Source organism: Chinchilla lanigera, unplaced genomic scaffold (assembly GCF_000276665.1).
Source record: "Chinchilla lanigera isolate Chin_1 unplaced genomic scaffold, ChiLan1.0 scaffold00188, whole genome shotgun sequence".
Classification (NCBI taxonomy): Eukaryota; Metazoa; Chordata; class Mammalia; order Rodentia; family Chinchillidae; genus Chinchilla; species Chinchilla lanigera.
The window spans coordinates 799,376-812,277 of NW_004955589.1; the positions used below are offsets into that span (position 1 = coordinate 799,376).

A 12,902-nucleotide genomic window follows, 5' to 3' on the forward strand; every position below is an offset into this window, starting at 1 on the left:
CCTGGCAAGCGCAAGGTCGTGAGTTTGATTCCCAGTACCAGAAAAAAACCAAAACAAACAAACAAAAAAAACAACAACAACAAAAGAAAACACAAAAATGGGTGTTATACACAGTACCAGGTAAAGGCAAGTAAAAAGAGTGAGAACAAAAATAATGAAAATACTATAATTTAAGCAATTACTACTCAGATCTGGCATTTAAGTTTATCCTACTGATAGGTAATAAATTAGTCTAATTCTGTTTCATGGATGCTGTAGAAGACATAAGTTTCCTGGTTCAGAGACACAGGACTATTATTCACAACACAGGAAGTAACATGAGTATCTGCATATTTGTGTCAGTTCCTCTTACCTACCAGGTACCATGTGAATAAAGATCGCAGGTAAGTGTTATTTAGTGGATTTACATCACAGCTAAGGAACACTGAGCATGGGGAAGCTGCCATTTTATAGAAGCAGTAAGAAAACCTGTTCTGTGTCCTGAAGGGAGATATTATTTCATCTTTCAAGGTTGCTTACTACAAACACAACCCACAAGCCTGAGTAAAGACCCTAGTAAATAGCAGTAAAACCATCCATTCTTGGCCAAAAATTACTATTGGCCAAACTCTCCTCCGAGCACTTTACATCTATTATCTCATTAAATCCTTACCACCCTATAATGTTCTCTATTTTATAGATGAATAAAGAGGCATAGAGAAGTTACAGAACCAATAAATAATGAATCCAGGAGAAGCATAGGTCTGATGACCTGTAAAATCAATAGGAAACCCCCTGAAAGAGTTTATTGACTATGTAAGTCTTTCCAGGAATTGCCAGAGGGCGGAGGAGATGGACCTAGTAAAAATTTTAGGAGCGCTCACAAAATGTGGGATACGAACTCAAAGTCATTATAATTAGAGCATAAAAATGAATATGACCTTATTTTACAATCAACCTAAAGAAGAAGGATCTTGATTAGTTACACAAATAAATTGGAATAAGAATTTAGCTCCAAAATAATAACGAAATTTGGTTTGAACCTGAATCATTGGGTGTAACTGGGATGTGAAGAAGCTTACCTAATCAGGTGTCAGACAAAGAAAACAGAAGGGGGAAACTTCATTGAAAGAGCTAGCTTTTTCACTTATTTATTTAATAAAAATATACCGAATGTCTGTTCTATTCTGTAACAGTGGCTAGGGATGCAGAGATAAATAACATCTACAAATTTCCAAAAGGCAATAGTACATGGTCAAACTTGGCAGCTCCCCTTCTAGGAGTTCCTTCCACTGTTACAACTGCACACATGTGAAATGATGTTTTTGTGAAGTTACCTTAAGTGAAGTCATTTTTTATTCAAAAAGGAATGGAAATGACCTAACAGTCACTGGTTAAATTACGATACATCCACAATGGAAACCTGAGTCCCTGCAAACAAAAAATAAGGCAGCTCTTCGTGCACCGGAACAGAATGAGCTCACGGAGGTGGTGCATGGTTAAGTGAAAGAAGGTACAGCACGGACTATGGACCACAGCAGCATTTGTGTGTAAGAGGAACCGTGTGTGCTTATATCTTTAGAAGCATTCACACACTGAGAGCTACTGAGAAGGGAGATTGGACAGCTGGGCTGGTGACAGGGACCAGGTAGGTTTTTCACTTTGTTCTGTTCTGTTACTGTTCTCTAACCTCTGAATTTTCAGTTGTATGAGTGTTTTGCCTGTTCAAAAATTAAATATAGGAAATATACAGGGAAGTTCAAACTGGAAGAAAAAGTAGATCACCAAAATTACAACATAAAATAAGACACCATTACTGTTCTCAAGAACTCATAGTCTAGCAGGAGAGACAGTAAAAGACAAAATAATCGCAATTCAGCATAAGGACATGGTGGCAGAGGCCTGCACAGGCTGCCGGACAGCATGGAGCAGGGCCCTGCAAGCCCAGAGCGGGAGGAGTTAGGGAAGCTGTTCTGTGAAATGGGAGAGCTGAGCTGAATCATCCATGAGAGGAGTCACTGAGGCAGAGAAGGATGGGAGTTACGGCATTTCTGACAAGGAGAATGGCGTATGCAGACATTTGAAAGAGCACGGCACGGTATGAGGACATCCAGTCAGTAGGATGGGAGTGGAGGGAACAGGGCAGGAAGTAGATGGGGAGGTGGGCAAGAGTTTGATCTGCGAGGTTTTCAGATATGGAGTGTAGTGTCCAGGAGTTTGAATTTCATTTCTAAGAATTTAGGAGCCTCTAACTGCTTTTAAACAGAGCAGCAGCAGTATTATCAAATTTATGCTTCAATAAGTTCCCTCTGCAGAATGTGTGGAGAATGAATGGAGGTAGGAAGAAGATCACTTAAGAAGCAATAGTGGTGATTCGGGTGAGAATTAATGAGATTCAAACTAGGGCAGTAGCTGTGGGAATACAAGGAGGGGGACACAGAGGAGAGGAAGTTGGTGACCACTTAGGATCTCAGGTGTGAGGGTGGGGGAGGAAGGAATGATGTAAGGTTCCCCAAGACGAGGCCTGAAAAGGAAGAAGAGGTTTGCAGGGGAGATACTGAGTTTAGTTTGGGGCCTGTGGCTATGAGGGGCTTGTAGGAGATTCAAGAGGAATTGTTTAGTAATGTGCTGGGTGCATGAATCTTGTGGTTCGGGGAGTGGTCTGGGCCACATGGATTTGGGAGCCTTTGGCTCCAGGCAGTGGCAGATGAGAGATCAAGGAAAAGCATGGAGTGGAATGAGAGGGGCACCCAGGCCAGGACCCGGGGAGTCTCCCCCACCCCATTTAGGAGACACCGGGGGGAAGATTAGGAGCAGAGAACTGGGGACCCAGGGAATCTTGAGAGGGTTTAGTTTGGTTTTTGTTTTTTTTTTTTTTTTTGCATCAGGAATAGAACTCAGGACCCCGCACATGCCAGGTAGGTGCTGTGCCACTGAGCTATATCCCCAGCGTGGTTTGGTTTTTGAGACAAGCTTTTGCTGTTTTGCCCTGACTGCTCTCAGCTCCTGGGCTCTAGTGATTCTCCCTCCTGTCCTGGCACACAGTGAAGCTGCCTTCAGAAATAGGACTGGATGGTTTGCAGAGTGCTTTCCATCCAAGAGCTGGTTTTTTGTTGCAATTAACCATGTAAATAGAAGCATTCATGAGAAACCAGGCTCAGATAACCAGCAGGCCCCAAATCACACTGCTAATTAATAGCAAAACTGGTCTTTGAACCCAGATGTTCTGACCTCAAGGCCAGGACACTGCTTCTTCACTATCAAGCTTCTTTTTGGTTAAATAAGAAAGAATTCCTTGTGCTCTTGGTCTACAGAGTCAGCAGGTTTCCCAGCCCTTCCTGCGTAGGAACTGCTTAGGTGAGAACCAAACGTCTGCACTTGCACTCACAAGGCCTGTGAGGTTCCTCCTCTTTCCACTTCCTCTTTAATGGTCTGAAATCTCCTCCCTTCCAAGCCCTCACAGAAGTCCCTCCATCAGCTTCCCCTGAGGATTCCAATTCACTCTGACATCTCTCTTTTCTAAGTTTCAGAGGCACATACCCCTCCAGGTGGCCTCCAGTGAGTCATGCTCTTGCACAATCCCCTCCCCTGAGGGCGAGTGGAAACTGAAGCATGCTTCTGGGCAATAAAATATGGCAAAGGTGATGATGCGTCACCCCCACGGCTCTGTCACACCACATAACCCTGCACTGCTTCCTAGTCGATCAGACAAGAGGGTCTTCTGTTGGCCCAGCTGCCTATGGAGACACCAGGAGGCAGAGAGCTCCGGGGTGCCCCAGACAGCGGCCCCCAGGGACAACAAGGAAACTTGCCCTCAGCCCGGTACCCTTACGAAATCCTGCTGACAACAGCGTGATCTCAGAAGATCCTGAGCTCCACAGAGGAGCACTCCACCATGGGCATGGTGGCACATGTCTGTTAGCCCAGCTCTCCAGAGACTGAGGCAGGAGAATCACAAATTTGAGGCCAGCCTGGGCAACTTATTAAGACAGTTTTAAAAATAAAAATAAAAAAAGAAATGGAGGAAAGAAGAAGACAGCCCAGCCAGTACCTTGACTCCTGAAATCAACCAAAACTGTGAGATCCTAAATGTGCTGTTTGACTGTTTGTTTGTCTTTTGAGACAGGGTCTCGATATATAGTTCAGGCTGGCCTTGAACTCTCTATGCAGCCCAGGCTGTCCTCAAAGGTGATCCTCCTGCCTCAGCCTGACAAGTGCCGCGATTACAGGCATAGCCTGAATGCACATTTTAAACTGCTGAATTGTAGTGATTTGTTACACAACAATAACTAATGAGCCTCCTAGTGCATTTATGATCAGCACCACTCAGTGTAGGCCACAATATCATAAAATTTAGTTTAACTTTACTTTTCCTATCTGAACATAAGCTTCTTAAAAACAAGGAACAGGCCAGGCATGGTGGTGCACCCTTGTAATCCCAGCACTCGGGAGGCTGAGGCAGGAGGATTGTTGTGAGTTCGAGACCAGCCAGTGCTACAAAGTGAGCTCAAGGTCAGCCTGAACTGCATAGTGAAACCCTGTCTCAAAAAGAAAAGAAAAAAAAAAAACAAAAAACAAGGAACAGGCCACATATGACTTATCCTGCCATTCTATGTTCAGGGATTCTGTGGCTCAGAAGCTCAAATGGGACACAGTGGGGACGGCTTGTCTGTGCATCATGATGCCCTCGGGAAGATACAAAGGCTAAGGGCAACTACATGGCTGGGGTGTGGCAGCATCTGGAAATGTGAGTGGTGCCAAAGCCGACTGTTGTCTGAGCCCACACATGGCTTCCTTACATGGCCTGTCAGCTTCTTCTAGCTTGTGGAGAGGACCCAAGAGAATGTCCAGAGAGAATAAAGCGCCTTTATGACTTTGATGGTCAGATAGCATTGCTTCTACCATACAGTCAAGTCACAGGGTTCTGCCCAGCTGTGAGGGGAGAGGACATAAACACCATTACCTGGTGACAGGAGTGTCCGTGCTGCATTATAATTAGAGCACGTGGGATGAGCTATGAGGTGGTGGCTGTGGTTGGGAACTATAATTGGCCACACTGGGCAATTCATAGATTTAAAACAAATGTGACAGAGCCAAGGGCTTAGGGTCTGGCGTGGAGGACTTAGGGCTACTTCTCTCTTTTGCCTCTGCCTCCCATTCTTACTTATCTCTGCTTCTTTTTGTCTCAGCAAAAATGCCCTTACTTTCCTCAGCTTCTGTGTAGTTTCCCAAAGATCGCTGGTCTGTCTATCAACCCCTTGGATTGATTCAAGTTGTCTGAGTGAATGTGATGATCCAAACCTGGGTCACAGGCCCAGGGCACGCGGCAAGGAGAAGGCTTGCCAGGTGCCCATGCGTTGCTTCAGTGAGCACCAGCACACCGAATCCTCTCAGCTCTCTGTCAGCGTTCCGCCACTGTCGAACTTCAGAGTTCTTCACCTGGTGGTCTTCATACCACGCACCTGTCTTTCACTTTGCCACATACCACTCTCTGAGATTTTCTGGGTTTCCCATCGGAGAGCCGAGCTCTGGCCCTGAGAGCCACCCTGTTCTGCTTTATTATGTCATTCCTCCTCACCGCAGATACCATTGCACTCCATCCTTCCAGGGTAACTTCCTAGGCAGCTGTCACTCTGTTAGCTGTGTCTCTGTTTTCCCCAGTATCTCCCTCTTTCTCTCTCAAAATCAAACTCAAGCCAATAGCTGAGAAATAAGTATAGGTCAAGTGTTCCCATAATAAAACAAAACAAACAAACAAACAGACAGAAAACCAGTAAGAGTTCTGAGTTGTTTCTGTCATCCAGTGGGAAAGATGTGAGGCTTGAGTCGTCTGCATTCTTTCTGTTTAATTTTAACCCTAATATGTCACTAGGAGGCTTTTGACTGCAGAAAATTCAAAAGTAGTTTAAACAATAATGTGTGACCTCAAAGAAGTAGCAAGACTAACAGCGAGGAGTGCCAGACAGTTCATTCAGCATCTCGGTCACATAGAGGATGCACATCTTCCGTGTATCATCTGGGCCACTTGGCTAACTCCTGTCATGGTGTCAAGGTGGCTGCTGAGCTCCAGACACCACCCCCACACACGATCTCAATGCTGAAAACGGAAAATAGAAATTTTTTCGTGCCCACTTGTAGATAAACCCTGCATAGTAGCCTTGAGTCTGCTCTTTTTCATGTCTCATGAGCCAGAAGTATTTCATCTGCTAATCTGTTAAACCAGTTACTGGCAAAGGAACCAAAAGTACCATGATTGACAAACTAATCAAGACTCACTTGTGGGGCTGAGACTAGATTTGTCCTTGTGCTCATTCCTCGCCAGTGAGTAGGAGGACGAAACAGGGCTCTGCCAAAACAAAAGTGGAAACAGAGAGGGGTAGGGCAGGGTGGATTGGCCACGCAGCTAAATGTACCCAATGTGTTTCTCTTCAGCTTGGTTTCTCCAGCTCTAGAAATGATGGTGTCCACTTCATCACCCAGGTGAAATAAGACTTCACAGGTCACTGTCATCAAAACAGTTTAATGAAACACTGAGACACATTCTACAATACAGATGAACCTTAAAGATATAATGCTAAATGAACAAGCCAGCCACAGAAAGACAGATGTTCCATGTGGCTCACAAAGCAGCTGTTGTGGTTCGTATCTAGATGTCCTCCAAGAGCCGCAGGGGCTCATCGGCTTCTGGAAAGTGATTAAACCATGAGACACCTGAGCAGACTGCTGCTGGGAGGTGGTGTCTGGTCAGAAGAGGTGGGTCACTGGGAGTGTGACCAGGAAGGGCACAGCCCCTGGCTCTTTTCTCCTTTCTTGGCTTCCTGGCCCCCATGATGTGAGCTGCTTTCCTTCACCAGAGTCTTACAGCCTGTCTGCCTGCCTTGCCCCAGCGGACTAAAACTGTGAGCTGAAATAAACCTCAAGGATGAAAGGTCCCAGAGATGGATGGTGATGGTGGTGGTTATACAGCAGTGTAAATGTATTGATGCCACTGAACCATACACTTTAAAATGGTAAAAATGATGTTATTTTATGTATATTTTACCACAATAAAAAAAATGTTAAAACAGCTGGGCATAGTGGTGCATGCATTAAATCCCAGGACTTGGGAGGCTGAGGCAGGAGGACTGCCATGAATTCAAGGCCAGCCTGAGCTACCTAGGGAGACCCTGTCTCAACCTCCCCACAACAAAGGTTAAAACAGCAAGACTACTTAAGATATAGAGCAACAAAATTGTGCTCATCTTTAAAAAATGTAAGTTCATGGCTTTCTGTAATCACCATAATGTTGGAACGTTTGCTTATTTATTTATTTAGGTACCAGGATTCGAACTCAGGACCTTGTACTTGCCAGACAGGCACTTGTGCCACTGAGCTATATCCCCAGCGGCCTATTTATTTTGGATGATAACCATTTTCCAGCCTTGACTATCACTTCCATCCTCCCCTCCCTGCTTTCCTCAAATTTACTGTTTGTTTGCTTGTTTTCTTGGTTTTGAGACAGGATCTCACTATATTTTCCCAGCTGGCCTTGAACTCCTGAGTGCAAACGAACCTCCTGCCTCAGCTCCCCAAGTGCAGGGACTCCAGGTGCACATCATCATGTCTGTACCCACAGCTATTTTGAATCAAGTGCTATTCAAGAAACTCTACTTCCAAGCATGGCATCACTTGCCTGTAATCCCAGTAACTCTGGAGGCTGAGGCAAGAGGATCAGAAGTTCGAGAGAAGCCTGTACAACTTAGCAAGATCCTCTCTCAAAGTATTGATTAATTAATGTTTTTAAAAAGGGCTGGGAATGTAGCTCAGTGATGGAACATCCTTGGGTTCAATCCCCAATACTAGCTGGGGGTGGTGGTGTACACCTGTAATCCCAGCCCTTTGAGGGGCTGAGGCAGGAGGATCAAAAGTTTGAGCCCAGCATGGGTAACTTGGTGACTTAGTGAGACCCTCTGTGAAATGAAATGAAATGAAATGAAATGGGCTGGGGATGTAGCTTAGTGAGAAGGTCCTGAGTTAAACCTCTAGTACCAGAAGAAAAATAAAAAACCTCCCTCTGTGCAAGGGAGCCACTGCTCAGAATGGAGTCCACTGCTACCCTCTTACCTTTGCCCTTGAAGGCCACCTGAGCCTTTCTTCCTTTGTCTTCTACTTCAACCTGCTGGCTCCCCTGATCCCCGAGAGCCCTGGGAGAGGAGGCCAAGAGAAGCACGCGTGCTGAGCACCCCTGGGTGTTAACAGCCCTCACAAGGTCTGTATCTACTGACACTGTAGGAATCGTTAGGCCTATCAGATGTTTGGAAATGAGGCAAGGCTGAGAGGAGCTGGAGAGCAACTGGGCAGCAGGCAGGGCCAGGTCATCCCACCCTGAGTTTGATTCCTGGTACCAAAGCCCAACGGCATGTCCCATGCTCAGAGCTGAGCAAGAGCCATTCCAATCCATTACATAAACTTGAATCAGAAGTCATCTATTCGTATTTAACCTACATGCTCCAGACAGGTTTTCTGAAAAAGTCATGAAGATCTTCAACAAGAGGCTACCATTCCCCAAGCTCCTGCCCCAGAGCTTAATCACACATCAGAAAGTTTCTCCTTCCATGTAACCCTCTTCTGTGATTAAAATAGATCCTGAGCAGCCTCCAATGGCTGGGCCCCTAGCTCAGTGGCAGAGCACTTGCCTAGCACGTGCAAGGTCCTGGGCTGCATCCCCAGGACCATAAAAACAAAACAGACGGCCTCAGACAGGTTTTGAATGAGGTATGCTGTCCCGCACACAGACACTAAGTGTTAACCTCCAATTATCTGCTTTTAGCTCCTGATGCCAGGCACCTGCCCCAGGGCTCCTTTAGGAGTGATGGTCTTTTCTTCAATGATCCTGGTCAACTACTTGGCAAAACATCTCGCTGGTGACAGGAAAGGGAATCACTTTATCCTCTCAGCATCGATGAAAGACCCACAACCTGCCAGACATGGGCCAGAGTCGGGAACAGGGAGGTAAGCAATCAACTCCTGCCCTTTGGGGATTCTCAGGTCTGCGGGGAGAGGCAGACGTGAAAACAAACACGTACTGTACAGTGTGATGAGTCTTGTAGAAGCCACTGGGGAGCCCAGAGCAATGAACATTGCCTGGGGGGTTCTGGGGGAAGCAGGGAAGGCCTTACCACACAGGTGTCATCTGAGTGGGGGTTGGAAGGATGACCGAAAACTTCCCAGTAGATAAAGACAAGGGAAAGAATTAATTCCAGGCAGAAAGAACCACATATGGGAAAGCAGAGAGGTGAAGGAGGGCATGGCGTGGCTCAGAGACAAATGGCCAGGTAGCAGCGTCCAGAAAGGAGGCTAAGTAAGTAAAGGGCGCAACTTCTCCCAACCATCGCCCCTCAAAGCCCTGGCTCTGCAGCTCCCTGAGTAAGCGCGGTTAGGTTTCTACGTAGAGATCATAACCTCATCTGTCCTGCAGGTGCGCCGGGTGTTCTGCATGATTATAGGCTACTGACACAAACTGTCGTCTCAAAGGATCCAAGTCCCGTGTGTTTGAAAAAGCCACTGGAAGGCTCATCTGAATCTTCAAGCAGTTGTGATACTCTGAAATGTGATTGGGACTGGATTATGAGGAACCTGGTATTTGAAGGAACAGCGAAGCAGGCCTCAGAGAAGTGAAGGCCCACCCACCTCAAGGTGGCAGGATAAGCCACACTAGCACCCAGCACTCCAGACCACCCCTGCCGATCTTCCTTTCTTTCCTTTTTCCCCTTCAGATGCCCAGAACAGTGTTCTTCATTCAGCGGACACAGCGTATTTCTAGTTATTTCATCCTCTCCAGAAAAAAATAAAAATAAAAATTAGTGGCAGGGCTTGGCTGAGCTTTCTACAGACTTTCAGAACCAATTATTTCTCAAGTAAGCATTTACTAAGCATGAGCAAAATGAGCTGAAATTTCTCAGGGAACTTGAGGAGTACTCATACACATAAGCCTTATGCACACTTGTAATTTTAGAGCTGAGCTGAAAGACACTTTAATCCAACCAGGAAGAGTGGTGCACACCTGTAATCTTGGAGGCTGAAGCAGGAGCATTAAAATTTGGAGTCTAGCCAGGGCAACTTAATGACTTGGCAAGACCCAGTTTCAAAATAAAAAATAAAGGGGAGATGAGGGTAGCTCAGTGCAAAGGGAAAAAAGAAAGAGAAAGAGAGAGACTTTAATCCAATCTCTACTTTTCTTTTAAGAGGGAGCCTGAAGATCAGAGATTAGGTCTTTTACCTAAACACACACCAAACTTGGAGAAATTAGGAATGAATTCCCTGTTTTTATGAGAAGACAAGACAGGGAGAGGCATCACCGCTTAAAATGTAGGGAGAGGCAATGGTGCTTGAAGTTGTGGGCCTTATGCACAAGGCTTGCAAATGAGTTTTTAAAATCATCTTTCAGTTTACCAAAAATTTTACTACTCTGTAAATCCTCCCAGATCTCTGCCTCTGGTGATATGAGCTGTTTGCAACCTAAACTAGAACAGAGATATGTTTTCAATTTTTCGTAAAATATTTACTTTCGGGCTGGGGATATAGCTCATCAGTGCAGTGCCTGCCCGGCAAGTGTGAGGCCCTGTGTTCAATTCCTGATACCAAAGATTTTTTTTACTTTCCTGGAATCTAATTTCTTTTTAGGTCTACCCTTTATCTTTCCGGTGTCAGGCCTAATTTGCAAAACTACTCCTTCATCTTCCTCACCTGGCTGCCTGCCCTTTGCGCAAAAGCTGAGTTTGAGATTTATAGTAGGAAAACTCCAGAGACCCAGACAGGTCTGAGGAGACAGGCAACGCCTCTTCCTGCGTGGCCTGGGATGGCCACCTGCCCAGGTGCTCGTAGATCTGCTGCCCTCTAGCGGTTGCAACCTGGGAGTGAAGGAGTGCTTTCTCTTGGCAAAAGAAAAATATCTTGTTTTCCGGTTAACTGGTTGACTAAAAGTGTTCAGAAAACTTCATCTTCTTCTCCCACAGACACTTGTAATTTTAGAGCTGAGCTGAAAGACACTTTAATCCCACCAGGAAGAGTGGTGCACGCCTGTAATCTTGGAAATAATATCAGTACTGGGTGTGGTGGTGCACGCCTGTAATCCCAGCACTCAGGAGGCTGAGGCAGGAGGATCACTGCAAGTTTGAGACCAGCCTGGGCTACAAAGTGAACTCAAGGCCAGCCTGAACTGCATAGCGAGACCCTGTCTCAAAAAGACAAAAGAAAAAAAAATAATAATAATACCAGCAAGCATAAAAAAAATACCCCCAAACAAAACAAAAAACCAAGGGGAACAATCCCAGGATATGCGGAAGGCAACGGGGATGTGCCTCGCTGCAGAGGAGAGCGGACACTGAGACTTTTGGGATACAAAGACTGTCAGGCTCAACTCAGACACGACTCTCCCAGCACTAACCTGTTTGTCAGCAGCAATTGTTCCCCGCAAAAACTACAATCCCACAAGCGCTGCCTTCGGCAAACACCGGAGAGGATGTCATTAAAAAAAGATAAGATAGAACAAGGAATCTTCCAAGCACCAGGACATCTAAAGACACCCAAACATTTACACCAGGACTTTGCCCACTGAGGCACCGGACATTTAGAGAACTTTGGACCACTGATGTTTACTAAGCTCTTCCCACCTAAGGTCCCTTGCCTTCTTTCAAGTCTTATAAAGAAGCCCGCTTCTCTTTGTTCCCACCAGATGGACTTCTCACTCTCTGCTTGCCTATCCCCAGGCACAATAAACTCCACACCAGGGACTGGGGATTTAGCTCAGCGGCACAGCGCCTGCCTGGCAAGCACAAGATCGTGAGTTTGATTCTCCAGTACCGGAAAAAAACAAAATAAAAAATAAAAAATAAAAATAAACTCCACACCATGTTGCCTTCACACAAGCCTGGTGGTCTTGGCTGGTGTCCACCTTGCGCCATTCTTTACAAAGACTGAAAGTAATACATTCATACATGCACAAATAAATAAATGGCAACCAACCCCACTAACATGATTAACATTTAGGTGTACTTTTCTAGTCTCTTTAGAAACATTTCTTCCTTTTGTCAAGCTGGAATAAGGCTCCATAAAATTTTGTGTCCCACTTTCCCACACTTAACATTCTGGGCACTGTTCCTGGTGTGACACAGGCTTCATAACAGCCATTTGTAGTAAACGCCTAATATCCCAGAGCGGCTGCCTCCTAGTAAAGTGCGCTTCCCCATTCCTCTATCGCTGGACACATGTTGCTTAGCATTTCATGTGGTTATAATAAGCACCACAGCAAACCTGTTGTATATTGAGAAGTGAAAAGAAACTGGGTCTTTGATGAGCCTCCTTGCAGCTGCTTGAATGAGGCCTCAGCCAAGCCTGGAGTCTCTGGACTGTTCTGGTACCTGCACCAGGAAGACGGATCCAATGGTAGTGGCATAATCTCTGACCTGCAGCCGACATTATCGTACACAGCACAAGATCTCACAGGGCAGGACCGTACTTGTCTTGCTCCCTGCGGCAGCCCCACTCGAATCTTAGGTGAAAGGCACAGTGGCCTGAAGAGTGGGGCGCTTAATAACTCTTTTGAACTCTCCCTTCTTTTCTTGACCATGGATTTAGTGGGATACTAGCATTTCTATCAATTTGTTTATCAATAAAAATGTTGCCTCTGCAACCACTTACCTCTCCTAACTCCTCATTCTTTTGGCCTCTTTATAGTTTTTGTTTGTTTGTTTGGTTTGGTTTTTTTTTTTTGGTTTTTTGGTTTTTCTCTGGTACCGGAACCGAACTCACAACCTTGCGCTTGCCAGGCAGGCACTTTGCCGCTGAGCTAAATCCCCAGCCCCTTCTTTATAGTTTTTTAATTCAGGAAGTCTACATTTGTATGAGCTGCAATATTTTCCTTCATGGGCTGGGGATATAGCTCA

General features: G+C 45.6%; 1 long non-coding RNA gene across 2 annotated transcripts; it reads left to right on the forward strand.

The window, feature by feature from the left end:
* Window positions 1-23: 23 nt before the first annotated feature.
* LOC102018786 lies at window positions 24-9,821 on the forward strand. 2 transcript variants are annotated; one of them, XR_001232533.1, is made up of 8 exons: window positions 24-795; window positions 1,347-1,627; window positions 2,868-2,897; window positions 3,504-4,056; window positions 4,600-4,726; window positions 6,412-6,989; window positions 8,789-8,970; window positions 9,437-9,821. It is a non-coding gene; the product is annotated as an uncharacterized LOC102018786 (long non-coding RNA). The 2 variants fall into 2 exon arrangements; XR_001232534.1 differs by lacking the exons at window positions 2,868-2,897; window positions 3,504-4,056 and having other exon boundaries at window positions 24-1,627.
* Window positions 9,822-12,902: the final 3,081 nt, after the last annotated feature.